Source organism: Xenopus laevis, chromosome 6L (genome assembly GCF_017654675.1).
Source record: "Xenopus laevis strain J_2021 chromosome 6L, Xenopus_laevis_v10.1, whole genome shotgun sequence".
In the NCBI taxonomy this organism is placed as follows: domain Eukaryota; kingdom Metazoa; phylum Chordata; class Amphibia; order Anura; family Pipidae; genus Xenopus; species Xenopus laevis.
In genome coordinates this window covers 46,297,391-46,308,806 of record NC_054381.1, presented here as the reverse complement: position 1 = coordinate 46,308,806, position 11,416 = coordinate 46,297,391, and the positions used below count along the sequence as shown (strand labels likewise).

Sequence of the window (11,416 nt, the reverse complement as noted above, 5' to 3'; positions counted from 1 at the left end):
TGTTTTTGTGGAGTTCCCCTTTAATATTTTTGGTTTAATAGGACTTCATTTATGCTTTCATTTCTTTTCGGTTAACCTAAGCATTAGTGACACACATGCGCTTCCGGGGTCCTTTTATAGACCTGCGCCACCCGCTGATGACGTCACAATAGGGGCGGGCGAGCAGACGCAAGACTATAAAACCGGAACCCGGCATTTGAAGGTGGCGAGGTCCGCGAGGAGCAGTGCGAGGTCGACCAGAACCCACGGGTATCGGGTCGGCCCGCACATCACTACTAAGCATTGATCTGCAGGTCATTCACTCTTACAGATAAACTTCTATCTGTGATTAAGATATCACATGTATGTCCATAAAGGGTTTTACAATGTTTATGACTTCATAATGAATATGTGTGTGACTTAACTGACATCATATTTTAATTAACAGAAAAAAAAATACAATAATGACAATTTTACTCGGCCCTAGTTTGCACCAAAAAAAAAGTCTCTCCTTTTTAGTCAGATTTGTATGATGAACTCTGATGGCAGAAGGTATTGTTGACAACCAGGAAAAGGTATTTTTTGTTCCCTGGGCAGGGACTCTTAGCAGAAAGTGTTAAAGACTTTGGAGGCTAAAATGGAGAAATGCATGGAGAGAAATCATAGGACACGACGTCTTTATTTTCTCTAAGTTTTACATAATCAAGAGCTGCGAGCAGAGAAATTAAACAGATTTTGTGGCGAGCTATTGCGACTTCCTAGCAGCTTCGACTAGCTAACGCCGTGTTTCCCCGACTCGTCACTCTCACAAGGCACACGTGATGCGTCACTGCACTTGCGTGTAGTCGTGATGCCGGTCTCGCGTGATGAGACTTCCGGCGTTTGGATTTTCTGTAAGACAGGAGGATAGGAACCTGCAGTTAACAGTTTTGCGGGAGGTGTAAGTAGCGATCCGGGACTGCGGGCTGTTTAGGGGAATTGGGAGTGTTGGGCTGTGTTAGGAAAAGCGGGATTGTTTGGCAGCATGAAAGCTGTGTAGGGGGAAAGAACATGCTGTTTGCACTCCAGTCATCTGATCTGAGCCAGCATGCGTCACGTGAGCTGCTCTTGTACGTAGGGTTCTGCTTCTAGTATGACTTCCTTGTTAGTGTTTGTATTCACGAACATAACGCAACTACAGGTGAACTAAATGTGAATTCCTATGGGGGATGCTTAGTGTGTGTTGCAGCACTTAACTACCCCACAGAGAGCCATAAAGCCATGCAATAAGGGTTCTCTAGGTGAATAAAATGCCCCCTTACTGAAAAGACGAATGGCACACGCCAAGCAATTATATTGCTGCTAGACTTGCTGTTGGTCTATGTTGCCTTACATGTATAAAGCAGGTATAAGTTTGTCTCAGGTGAATGGTGTACCCTCTTAAAAGTCACACTGACACTTATTGGGGCCTAGTTTATCTCAAGGACTCAATAGACTTACCAGGACACAGAAAAAAATCCGTATCTAGTTATTATTCTTAGACTCTTGCTAACAAAACAGTCACAACAAAGAGTGAAGGATGGGGTTTCTATACGTATGTTTTGGCACTGGCTGCTTTGTCTTCTACCCCAGTGTTCACCCTATTTATGATACAGAGGAGTACCTAGTTTATAAAATGTCCATGTATCCCTCAAAGGGACAATTAAGTGTTCTTAACCGCGAAGGAAAGGTGAAATCACTGGGGGTGTCTATGAGCAATCCCACACAACACAGTTGGGTTAGAAAACAAATGGCCATCAAGTTGTAACAAGAAATAAATACATTTAGATTTTGTACTCTAGTTTGTATGGCAGTGGAGCAGAGTCTTCAGAACGTATAAATGATATCCTAATTAGTCACCTATTATGGTATGGTAACACATTGCCATACTCCTATTAATATTGCCCTTTTACCTTGAGATACCATTTTGTGATGTACTGTAGGGCACTCATTGATCACCTGACGGGAAATAATTCAGCTTCTACTGTAATTGTAAGAAGTGTAAAAGTAACGCTTCAACTCTATATGGGACAATGCAATTGCACTTACTGCTAGAAAAATAGTTGTATTGTGTAGACTGCTTACCATGTGTAAAATACAGAGATTAACTGGCCCCTGCATTATTTAAACCTCAAATTCAGATTGTAATCCCCTGTACTGTTCACACCAAGACTGAAACTGCCCACAAAGTTCACCTGTTCACAACTTCTTCAAAATGCTAATGGGGCACCAGCACTGTGTCACTGTATGTAGTACATATTGGAGTAGTCCTGATAGGTTTCCCTGCCTCCTGCTCTGTTCTGCCTGCTCTCTGCTCCTTGTGTGTGCCCTACTTTGCCTGCTCTATTCTCCCTGTGTGTGCGCCAAACTCTGCCTGCCCTATGCTCCCTGTGTGTACCATACTTTGCCTGCTCTTTGCACCCTGTGTGCCATACTTTGCCTGCCCTATTCTCCTCGTATGTACCATACTTTGCCTGCTCTTTGCACCCTGTGTGCCATACTCTGCCTACCCTATGCTCCTTGCCCCATACACCCTGGTGTACCATACTGTGCATGCCGTATGCTCCCTGAATGTGCCAAACTTTGCCCTATTGTCCTTGGGTGTGTCATACTCTGTGTTTGTCATACACTGCCTTCCCTATGCTCCCTGTGTGTGCCATACTCTGCCTGTGTGTTCCCTGCTCTGCCTGTGGAACAGAAGCCTGGTATTTGTTCTGGGGGTTTGATCATATGCTGGGGTGCTGTGTTAGCTATAACAAACAAGGAAAAGTTGTGCTCATCACTAATTTTTAAAACCATTAGGCGGGGGTGCAATGAGGCTGTGACCACAAAATTCATACAGACAAATACAAGAGTCCTCTGCACTCAACCCATTATCAATATATTTAAGACAGAAAAAATGTAGTTGGGGAGCACCTTCCATGAATCACAGGAAATGGTGTGCAGGGTCAAATAGTAATTGTAGTGAAAAAAGAGAAAAAGAGCTGACCCATATAATTGCACCTTCCCATCCAAATACAAAACTCCGGTGAAGCCAATTAATAAAACATAACCTTTAATGATTAATTAAAACAAGTCTAGAAAACACAATTACAAATATGGTTAGGTATAGGGGGCTGATTGACACAGCACCTATGGGTTCAAAGAGACGTGTGCCAGCAGCACTTAAGTCGTTTACAGATACGGTTGGGAATCGTTGTGGTGAAGTTTAGGCGTGTAGGCCAAGCACTATTTCTAATAGCCACAACCAGGAAACAGCCCGTACCCCACCAACCCCTTCACCCACTTGAGGATCTCTCCCGTTGTGGTATTAGGTTTTTAGGATTGTAAGCAAAGGCCAAATAGCGCAAACATCAAGATACTTGAATTAATAGTGCCAGACCCACGGATAAATGTTTACTCAATGCCAAACCCACCCCTTCACCCACTGGAGAAGCCCTCCCTCGTGGTATTGGGTCGGATGAACAAAACCAGATGACAAACTCTGGAATACTTTGTTGCTACAGAGACTGATAGTGCTATATTGCTTCAGTATCTAAATTGTATCGAGCAAAGTAACAACCCGCGGATCATTTCAATATCCAACCCCTTCACCCACATTGATCACCTCCCGATCCGTTTAACCCTGTGGAGCAAATCTGTGTCCCTATCAGACGCCTGCCTACCCAAAACTAAAAATGCGCCTGACGCGCGTTTCACCCGCCAAGTTGCGGGCTTTGTCACCCGCGAAGGTGCAATTATATGGGTCAGCTCTTTTTCTCTTTTTTCACTATATTTAAGACAGAGACATTTTGTGCATACTGCTATTGAAAAATGCCTTACCCTTTAAACAAAACAGGGATTGTTTGTCCATATATTGCAATATATTTAAGGTGGCCAACTACATCAAAGTCATCTCATATTGCTGTGCTGTGTTAGCCACAGGGGAGGAGGAGGAGGCATATCCACCATGTAGACCAGAAAATATCTGGTCCTCAGTACCGTAGAAGTTGGGACAGCACTGGTGTAGAGTATTGTGGTTTTGTGTTGCACCATGCTTTACAGTAGCATTACTTTCTTACTCATGCTTCTGAACTTTTCTTTGTAATATTTATCTGTTACTATAGTGTTAGATTTTTTTGTGGCATTTTTTAAGTAAGAGACGCACAGCAGCTGACTTCATGCTACCACTTCCTTTTTACTGTCAAAGTTTATTCTTCCCAGTGCAATGTAAGAACTACACCCTGCATCTATAATCATCTGTTTGCTATGGCTACCTTTTCATTTTCTGCCCTAATTTTCATTATTACGATATTTTAATACTTATTCTTTGTTCTTTTATTGCAGTATTCATGTTTTTTGCAACACTTCACATATACTTGGCCCTGCAGATAAATATTTGCACCCCCAAATCTGGCCATTTTGTCCTACTTGTTCATAAAAGCTGAGTAGTGCAGGGGGTTGAATGGTGCCCTTGTTACTGCTGAATTCTCTCTCTCTCTCTCTCTCTCTCTCTCTCTCTCTCTCTCTCTCTCTCTCTCTCTCTCTCTCTCTCTCTCTCTCTCTCTCTTCAATTTTTTTTCAATTACAGTGCAACTAAACAGCAGTATGTTCACTGTTATGATGGTTTGACTATAATAGTTCAAAGGCAAAATTACACATAATCTCTGTATGTAATATAACAGCATGATGCCTGACATAATTATGATCTATACAAAAACTCATGCATTTGTTGTATTTTTTTTTTTTGCGTGCTATATTTTAGGTGCTTCCCTGTGGGTACCGAAATTTATGGTAATTCCTTCCGTTGTATGTTGATGACTTTGGATTTAGTAGGGCTATGTCGCTTACATTTTTCAGAATTACAAATGAGAACATGTTCTTTAATAAAGAATAACACCTGAAATCACAGGGGGCAGTTTGTTACCCCCCACTTCCACCCCCAGTGATTCTAATCATCATAATTATTTATATAGCGCAAGCAAATTATAAAGTGATTTACATTGATTTATAATGGAAAAGGGTCTTAAGGTCCCCATAGACGCAAAGATATCTCTTGCCGAACGACCGATTTTAGCGAAGTCCGACCAATCCTTCGAAATTATCGCGTGGTTAGTGGGATTTGAACGATCGAACATCTTACGATTTTTCGGCCAACACCTGTCAGGAAATTGATCGGCCATTTTAAAAAAATCTTTGTCGGTCCCAGTGCAATCTATCTATGTTTGCAGGGCCAAGCAGGCAGCTCCCCTTTGTTTTCCTGGCAAATTGGTCTTTTTAGTTGGTGGACAATTCGTACAATCGTTCCGAGATAATCGTGGTCTCACGATGACGATCGGATCTTTTAAAAATCTCAAGATCTATGGCCAGCTTTATGTTCTAACAAACAATGTTCTAACACCGAGTAAGAATAGAGGAATCGAGGGCTCTTCTTGCATGAGCTTTTTAATCTATAACCTAATAACCTAGCGGAAGATGATTTTCTTTAAAATGCACTAGCCCAAGGTATGTTTTGCATAGAGTGTCACTGCTAAGTTAAGGGGAATTATTTACTAAACTCCAGTTAGGTTTTTGTGGCAAATGCAGCAAAAAGTCTGAATCCGCCATCTCAGACCTGCTGAGATTGTGTATAAGTCAATGGCAGAGGTCCCTATCCTATTTTGAAGTGTCTGTGGTCTGCGCTGGATTTAGTTACTTTTTCGGGCAAAAACCCCCAAAAAAACAGGCTTTCACTCGATTTTATTGAGTTTTTACCCAAACCGATTAAATCAAGCTTTTTTTTTTTAATAATAAATAAGGTAAAATCAGGTGTGGGAATTTGGTCATGTTTTTTTTTTTAATCTAAATAATGAGATAAATTCGGATTTGGGCTGTTGTTCACCTTAATAGCCCTCTGTGTAGCCCTGGGTTGGGTACGTGTGAGGTACAGAAATTCTTCACTGATTTCTGGTGCATGAGCAGGCCATCTTTTCAATGCAGGTGATCACTCGAATAAGCAACCAAAATGGCTATTGCTCCATCTGCAGAGCCACGACTGGTGCATTCTATTAAAGAAGAGAAGCTTTACAGTCCCATGATGATGATTAGGATCACTTGGGGACGTGAAGTGCCAAACTGATTGGCCCCCCCCCCCCGTGATCTGGGGTTTCATTGTTTCATTCTTAATATACAGTAAATGCATTTCTAATATTGTCTGTGGATTTTGCACAATTGTATTGTTGTATCTACTCTGTTCAAAATGTGTTTTCCCTGATTTGTCACAACAGAAAGATGATTTCATATAAGATTATTGTATAATATGAAACGCCTGTAGATGTTGTGTTAACCTGCACTGTCATGTCATCCTTTGAAATAGAAAAGTATAGATTGCATTATTTTGGACTCCTAAAAAACATTGGTAAAGTGGATTTTCTGCAAATATTGGTGTCATTATTTTAAACTATGAACACCTTATAAGTAAATTGGATCTCTGTACTCTGTTCTGTAAGTGTTATTTTTGGAAAGAAAGCAGAGGTGTACTTCTCAGACAGATCCCCCATAATCTGCTCTGTATCTCCTTGAACAGAATTCTTGAGTTTTCCTTCCACACTGAGAAGCATTTGTCTACTCTTCACTGTGCTGATTGCCTCATTTTTCCAATTCTTTGCCTGCAGGATGAGTCAGGCAAATCAGTGCTCCGATATTTTTTACCTGATGTTTTTGAATTTTCAATGTGGTTTTGAAAATGAGTCTTCTTCCGGATTCAGTAATTGCAAGTGATTATAATTACTGATTATACTGATTATGAGTGATTTGTTTTTAAAATGATGATATTTTTAAGGTATTTCACACTTCAGCATTTAGTTGAATTTTTATTCTTGGGGTTGAATCGGCATCAAAGATGTACATTGCAGGGATTTAATTTTCAAATGCTTCAGGCACTAGATTAATCTGATGCTTTAGAAGAGATACCCTTTAAAATATGCACTCCTTGTTATTTAGATATTTTGTCATGCTTACGACACTCCAATGATTGTTTAGCATTTTAAAAACGTAATTCTTTAATATTCTTCTTTTGAAATGCGACCTAGAAAGATAAACTGTATGTTAGCAATGTTTAACCCATCAACTGTATGTGAACTACAAATTCCAGGATCCACACACTACTAGAAATGTGAGAGGAGGGGGAAATTGAACAGAGTTAAAATCAGCTGTGTGTACAATGTAGTATAAAATATGAATGGAGCTATGAAATAGTTTTGGGGCTGACGGTCATGAAAGTATTAATATATTAGCACTATACTGTAGTCAAGTGTATTTTTCATGTTTTCTGTACGAATAAAAAGCGTGGTGCTCTTTTCTATTTTTTTATAAATCCACTAGTTTTAGCTACTGTGGCTTTGTTGATTGGGCGTTGTATTGTATCTTTTTTTTTTGTTCTGTTACCAATTTATACAGCATAAGTTTAAAGAAAAGGGCTTGTGCCGATCATACTTTTCCCCTATTGCTTTAATCATATGTGTTTGATTAAAGCAAAGTGTGCAGTCAGTTTTTTTGTTATTTCATGAGCAAAGAGTGACTTAACTCCAATCTCCTCAATTTTTTTTCAGGCTTTCCCCCATAAAATTGCAGGTGACTATTTTGGGTCATGAATGAAATCATGGGCAGGGTTGGCCTCTATTTAGTTATGTCACAAACAGGAAAATTTAAGATACACTGTTTTTGGTCCTTGCATTGTTAATAGATTACCAGTGCACAGATTACATCCCTTTATATAGGACTGCTAGCAAAAGGAGTCACAAAGGGAAGAGGTTATCTATTTATCCACATTGCCAAAACCAAAGATGCAGTAGCTTCACTGCCCTTGTTTGACCTGTTTAGCTCAAAATTAAAACCGTAAGCAAAAAGTATTTTGGGCACAAGCCCCTTTGAAGTCATGTACTGGCCATACACTGAATGAAAATCGGCTTTCGCACACCCTAATTTAAATTAAGGTAAAGGTACCTGGTGGTAGAGGTTCTGCCGCCTCACGTATGATACTCCATAAAAAGAAATCCAAAGTCACACAGGATTTAATGCAAGCAAGATGCGTGTTTAATGCGGAGTGCAACGTTTCGGGGTATGATGCTTGATAAAATGCCGTGACCCTGAAACGTTGCAATCCGCATTAAACACACAAGGCAATCTTGCTTGCATTAAATCCTGCGTGCCTTTGGATTTCTTTTTATGGAGCATCATACACTGAAAGTTCCGTTCATTTGGTAAAGACACCAAATGAGCTCATCTTTACCTGATTTGGCCACCTATATACTGGGCTTTTAAGGAAATTATTGTATTAACTCTCATGAGGTCCTTGTCCTGCAGGACGTTTAAACCTGCCTGATGGGAAGCTTTTGGGCAGATAAACTGTTGACTCAGTCTGGAGGGGCTGAATTGGCAGCTTAAAACTGAGCATGTATGGCATACTTTAGATTTGTGATCTCAGAACTGGGTAGATTGTCTTAAAATGTATCTTATCAGTATTCATAGACAAATTACAATTAGTTGTCTCTAAACTCTCTGGTTGATAGCACTTAATTACATAATACACAAAGAGCTATCAGTTTGGAAGTAAGAATGGAAAATCAATAGTAGGTTCTAAAAAGTAAATCATCAATTATAATGTATAAAAACAATAAAATATAACTCAGTGTTACTCATTTTTTGGTTGCTAGGAACAGAGACCACCCTTCACCTGACACACAGATAGCATTTTCAGACTGGAAATAGGTATAGTAGGAAATGTAATAATTAAAAAGAAAAACCCAATCTAATAATTTAAAAAGAAATTAAGATCAGTTGGACAGTTGCTTAGAACCTGTCTTTGTATAACATACTAAACATACTATATACTTATCATCCTAATTAAAATGGTCCTTGAAAAAACACTATACTAGTGTATCTTTTTTCCAACCTCCAGCTGGTACTGAGGTAAAGGGAGTTGCACTCAGAAGATTTTACAGCTATTTGAACCTCTCATCCAGTCTCCAGTGCTACTCCTGGGGGAGGATTATGATACAGGTATGAGATTAATTATCTGGAATGCTTGGGACCTGGGTTTCTTTACTGAACATCATTTAAACATTAAATAAACCCAATAGGATTGTTTCCCATTACTAGGCTAGGGCTGTCAAATGGCCTGCGACCCCCCTTGTGTGGCCCCCCCCACATGAAAGTCTACCTGCTGTGTCTGTTTACCATGTGTAAGATTTAAAGGGTATCACTACAGATATTAACTGTCCCTGCATTGTTTAAACTTCAAATTCAGATTGTAATCCCCTGTATTGTTCACACCTGTAATCCCCCCCGTCATTGTTCACACTTGTAACACCTCTATTGTTCACACTTGAGACCCAAACTGAAACTGCTCACATTGTTCACCTGTTCACACCTCATGCAAGATGCACAGGCACTAGCACTGTGTCACTGTATGTAGCACATTTTAAAGTGGTTTTCCTGTCTCCTGCTCTGTTCTATTTTCCACATGCTCCCTGTGTGTGCCATACTCTGCCTGCCCTATGCTCCTTGTGTGTGGCATACTCTGCCTGTCCTACTCTGCCTGTGTGTGCGCCATAATTTGCCTGCCCTATACTCCCTGTGTGTGCCATACACTGCCTGGCCTATGCTCCCTGTGTGTGCCATACTCTGCCAGTCCTACTCTGCCTGTGTGTGCCATAATCTGCTTACCCTATGCTCCCTGTGTGTGTGTGTCATACGCTACCTGTCCTATTCTGCCTGTGTGTGCCATACTCTGCCTGCTCAATGCTCCATGTGTGAGAAATACTCTGCCTGTCCTCTGCTTCCTGTGTGTGCCCTGCTCTGCACTGTGGAACATAAGCCTGGTATTTATTAGGGACCCCTTAGATGTTTAATCATGTGTTTGGGGTGCTGTGTTATCCACAGGGGAGGGGGAGGCATATGGATTTTAGGGTATGTCTTAATATGACTTAACTTTTTTTCACATATGAGTGATCAGATATCCCTGCAGTAAACACCAGCCATTTGGTTTTTTGGTGTGCTTACCCAATTAATGTGGACATGGTCTTTTGGTAACAGGTGTGTGGTTTAAAAACAGGGCATCATCAACACTGGCTTCCATTATCGGCCTCCGCCATGTAGGCCAGAAAAATTCCGGCCCTTGCTACCACAGAAGTTGGACAGCACTAAAGTGTAGGCTATTGTAGCTGAATAGGAAGGTTGTTTCTAGTTATGTTGTCTCCACAGCTGCTTCCTAATGGCATCAGAAGTGAATATGTTTTATAGTATTTTGACACATCTGTGTCTAGCTTATTGCCAATCATCCACAGTATCTTGACTGTTTGGCCTGTCAGTTGAAAGGACAAATTGTATATGAGCTATTCCATTATTCTGTTTATTGGTGCCAACAACCTGAATGATAAATACTGCGGGTAGTTATAAGGAACTGTGACTTCTTTTGACTTACTTATCCGCCAGTGCATCATGCATCTATGGACATGATGGGTCATGTACACAAGTGCAGTACAAAGCGTTAAAATGAACACAACCTTAATTGCGCATTGATGCTATTTACTAATGTAATTGTGCCCATACATTCGCAATTGAAACTTTGAGTGCCAATTTCACCTGTTTAGCTTGCTTTGATAAATTGTTGTGTAATTCCAGTATTCACCTAGAGACTTGCATCCAGTGTCCAAATGACTTGAGCCAATCGAATCGGTCACTAAGGGGCACATTTATCAAAGTGTAAAATTAGAGGTCAGCACAGAAAAACCATCCACTTTCTGTTCATTCCTATAGGATTTGTCTATCAAATGGGGAACTCTAACTTTCACCCATTTAAACATATGCTACTAAAAATCCTGCAGGAATGAATAGAAAGTGGGGGAGTTTTTTTGTGGTGAGTTCTAATTTGACACTTTGATAAATCTGCTCCTATTTCTATTATTGATGCCACACACTGGAAACGAAAACTGCATTGTGGGTAAATAAATGTAATGTACACACTAATTTTGCACTTCATATTGGTACATCATTTGTAAATGAGTCGTATGGTGCATTGGTGGGATGACATTTTCAAACTGGACAGATGATTTGCGATCTAACAGGATGCTCTTTGGTCCAGTCGGCCTGTCAGTCAAAGTGAAAAAATGTGGGCATCTATGATGTGCTTAAAAGTCACCCTGTTAAGAGTTATGAACCTGCAGATATAAAATCTCTGTGTTGAATAAATTGGACTCATCCGTGCTTTCCATCAGTGCTTTTCTTACAGGGGAAATGTGCCCTCATTATAAGTAGAATTGATTTTCCCATGATGCAGACTCTGGACAAAGGGCGTTCTTTAGCTGCATAAATATGTATTTAGTTCAAAACCAATTGCAAATTGTCTCAGACTATCACTCTTCATCATATTAAAAGTTAACTCAAAGTTGGACAACCCCTT

General features: G+C 40.3%; 1 protein-coding gene across 2 annotated transcripts in view; it reads left to right on the top strand.

The window, feature by feature from the left end:
* Window positions 1–784: 784 nt before the first annotated feature.
* Window positions 785–11,416, top strand: part of tbc1d5.L (TBC1 domain family member 5 L homeolog) — a 286,202-nt gene continuing 275,570 nt past the window's right edge. The window contains exon 1 of one of the 2 annotated variants that reach the window (XM_018266425.2): window positions 785–919. The gene's annotated coding sequence lies outside the window, so the exon portion shown is untranslated. Of the gene's footprint in view, window positions 920–939; window positions 1,089–11,416 lie in introns of those variants that run through there. The other variant, XM_041565417.1, reaches the window with a different exon arrangement.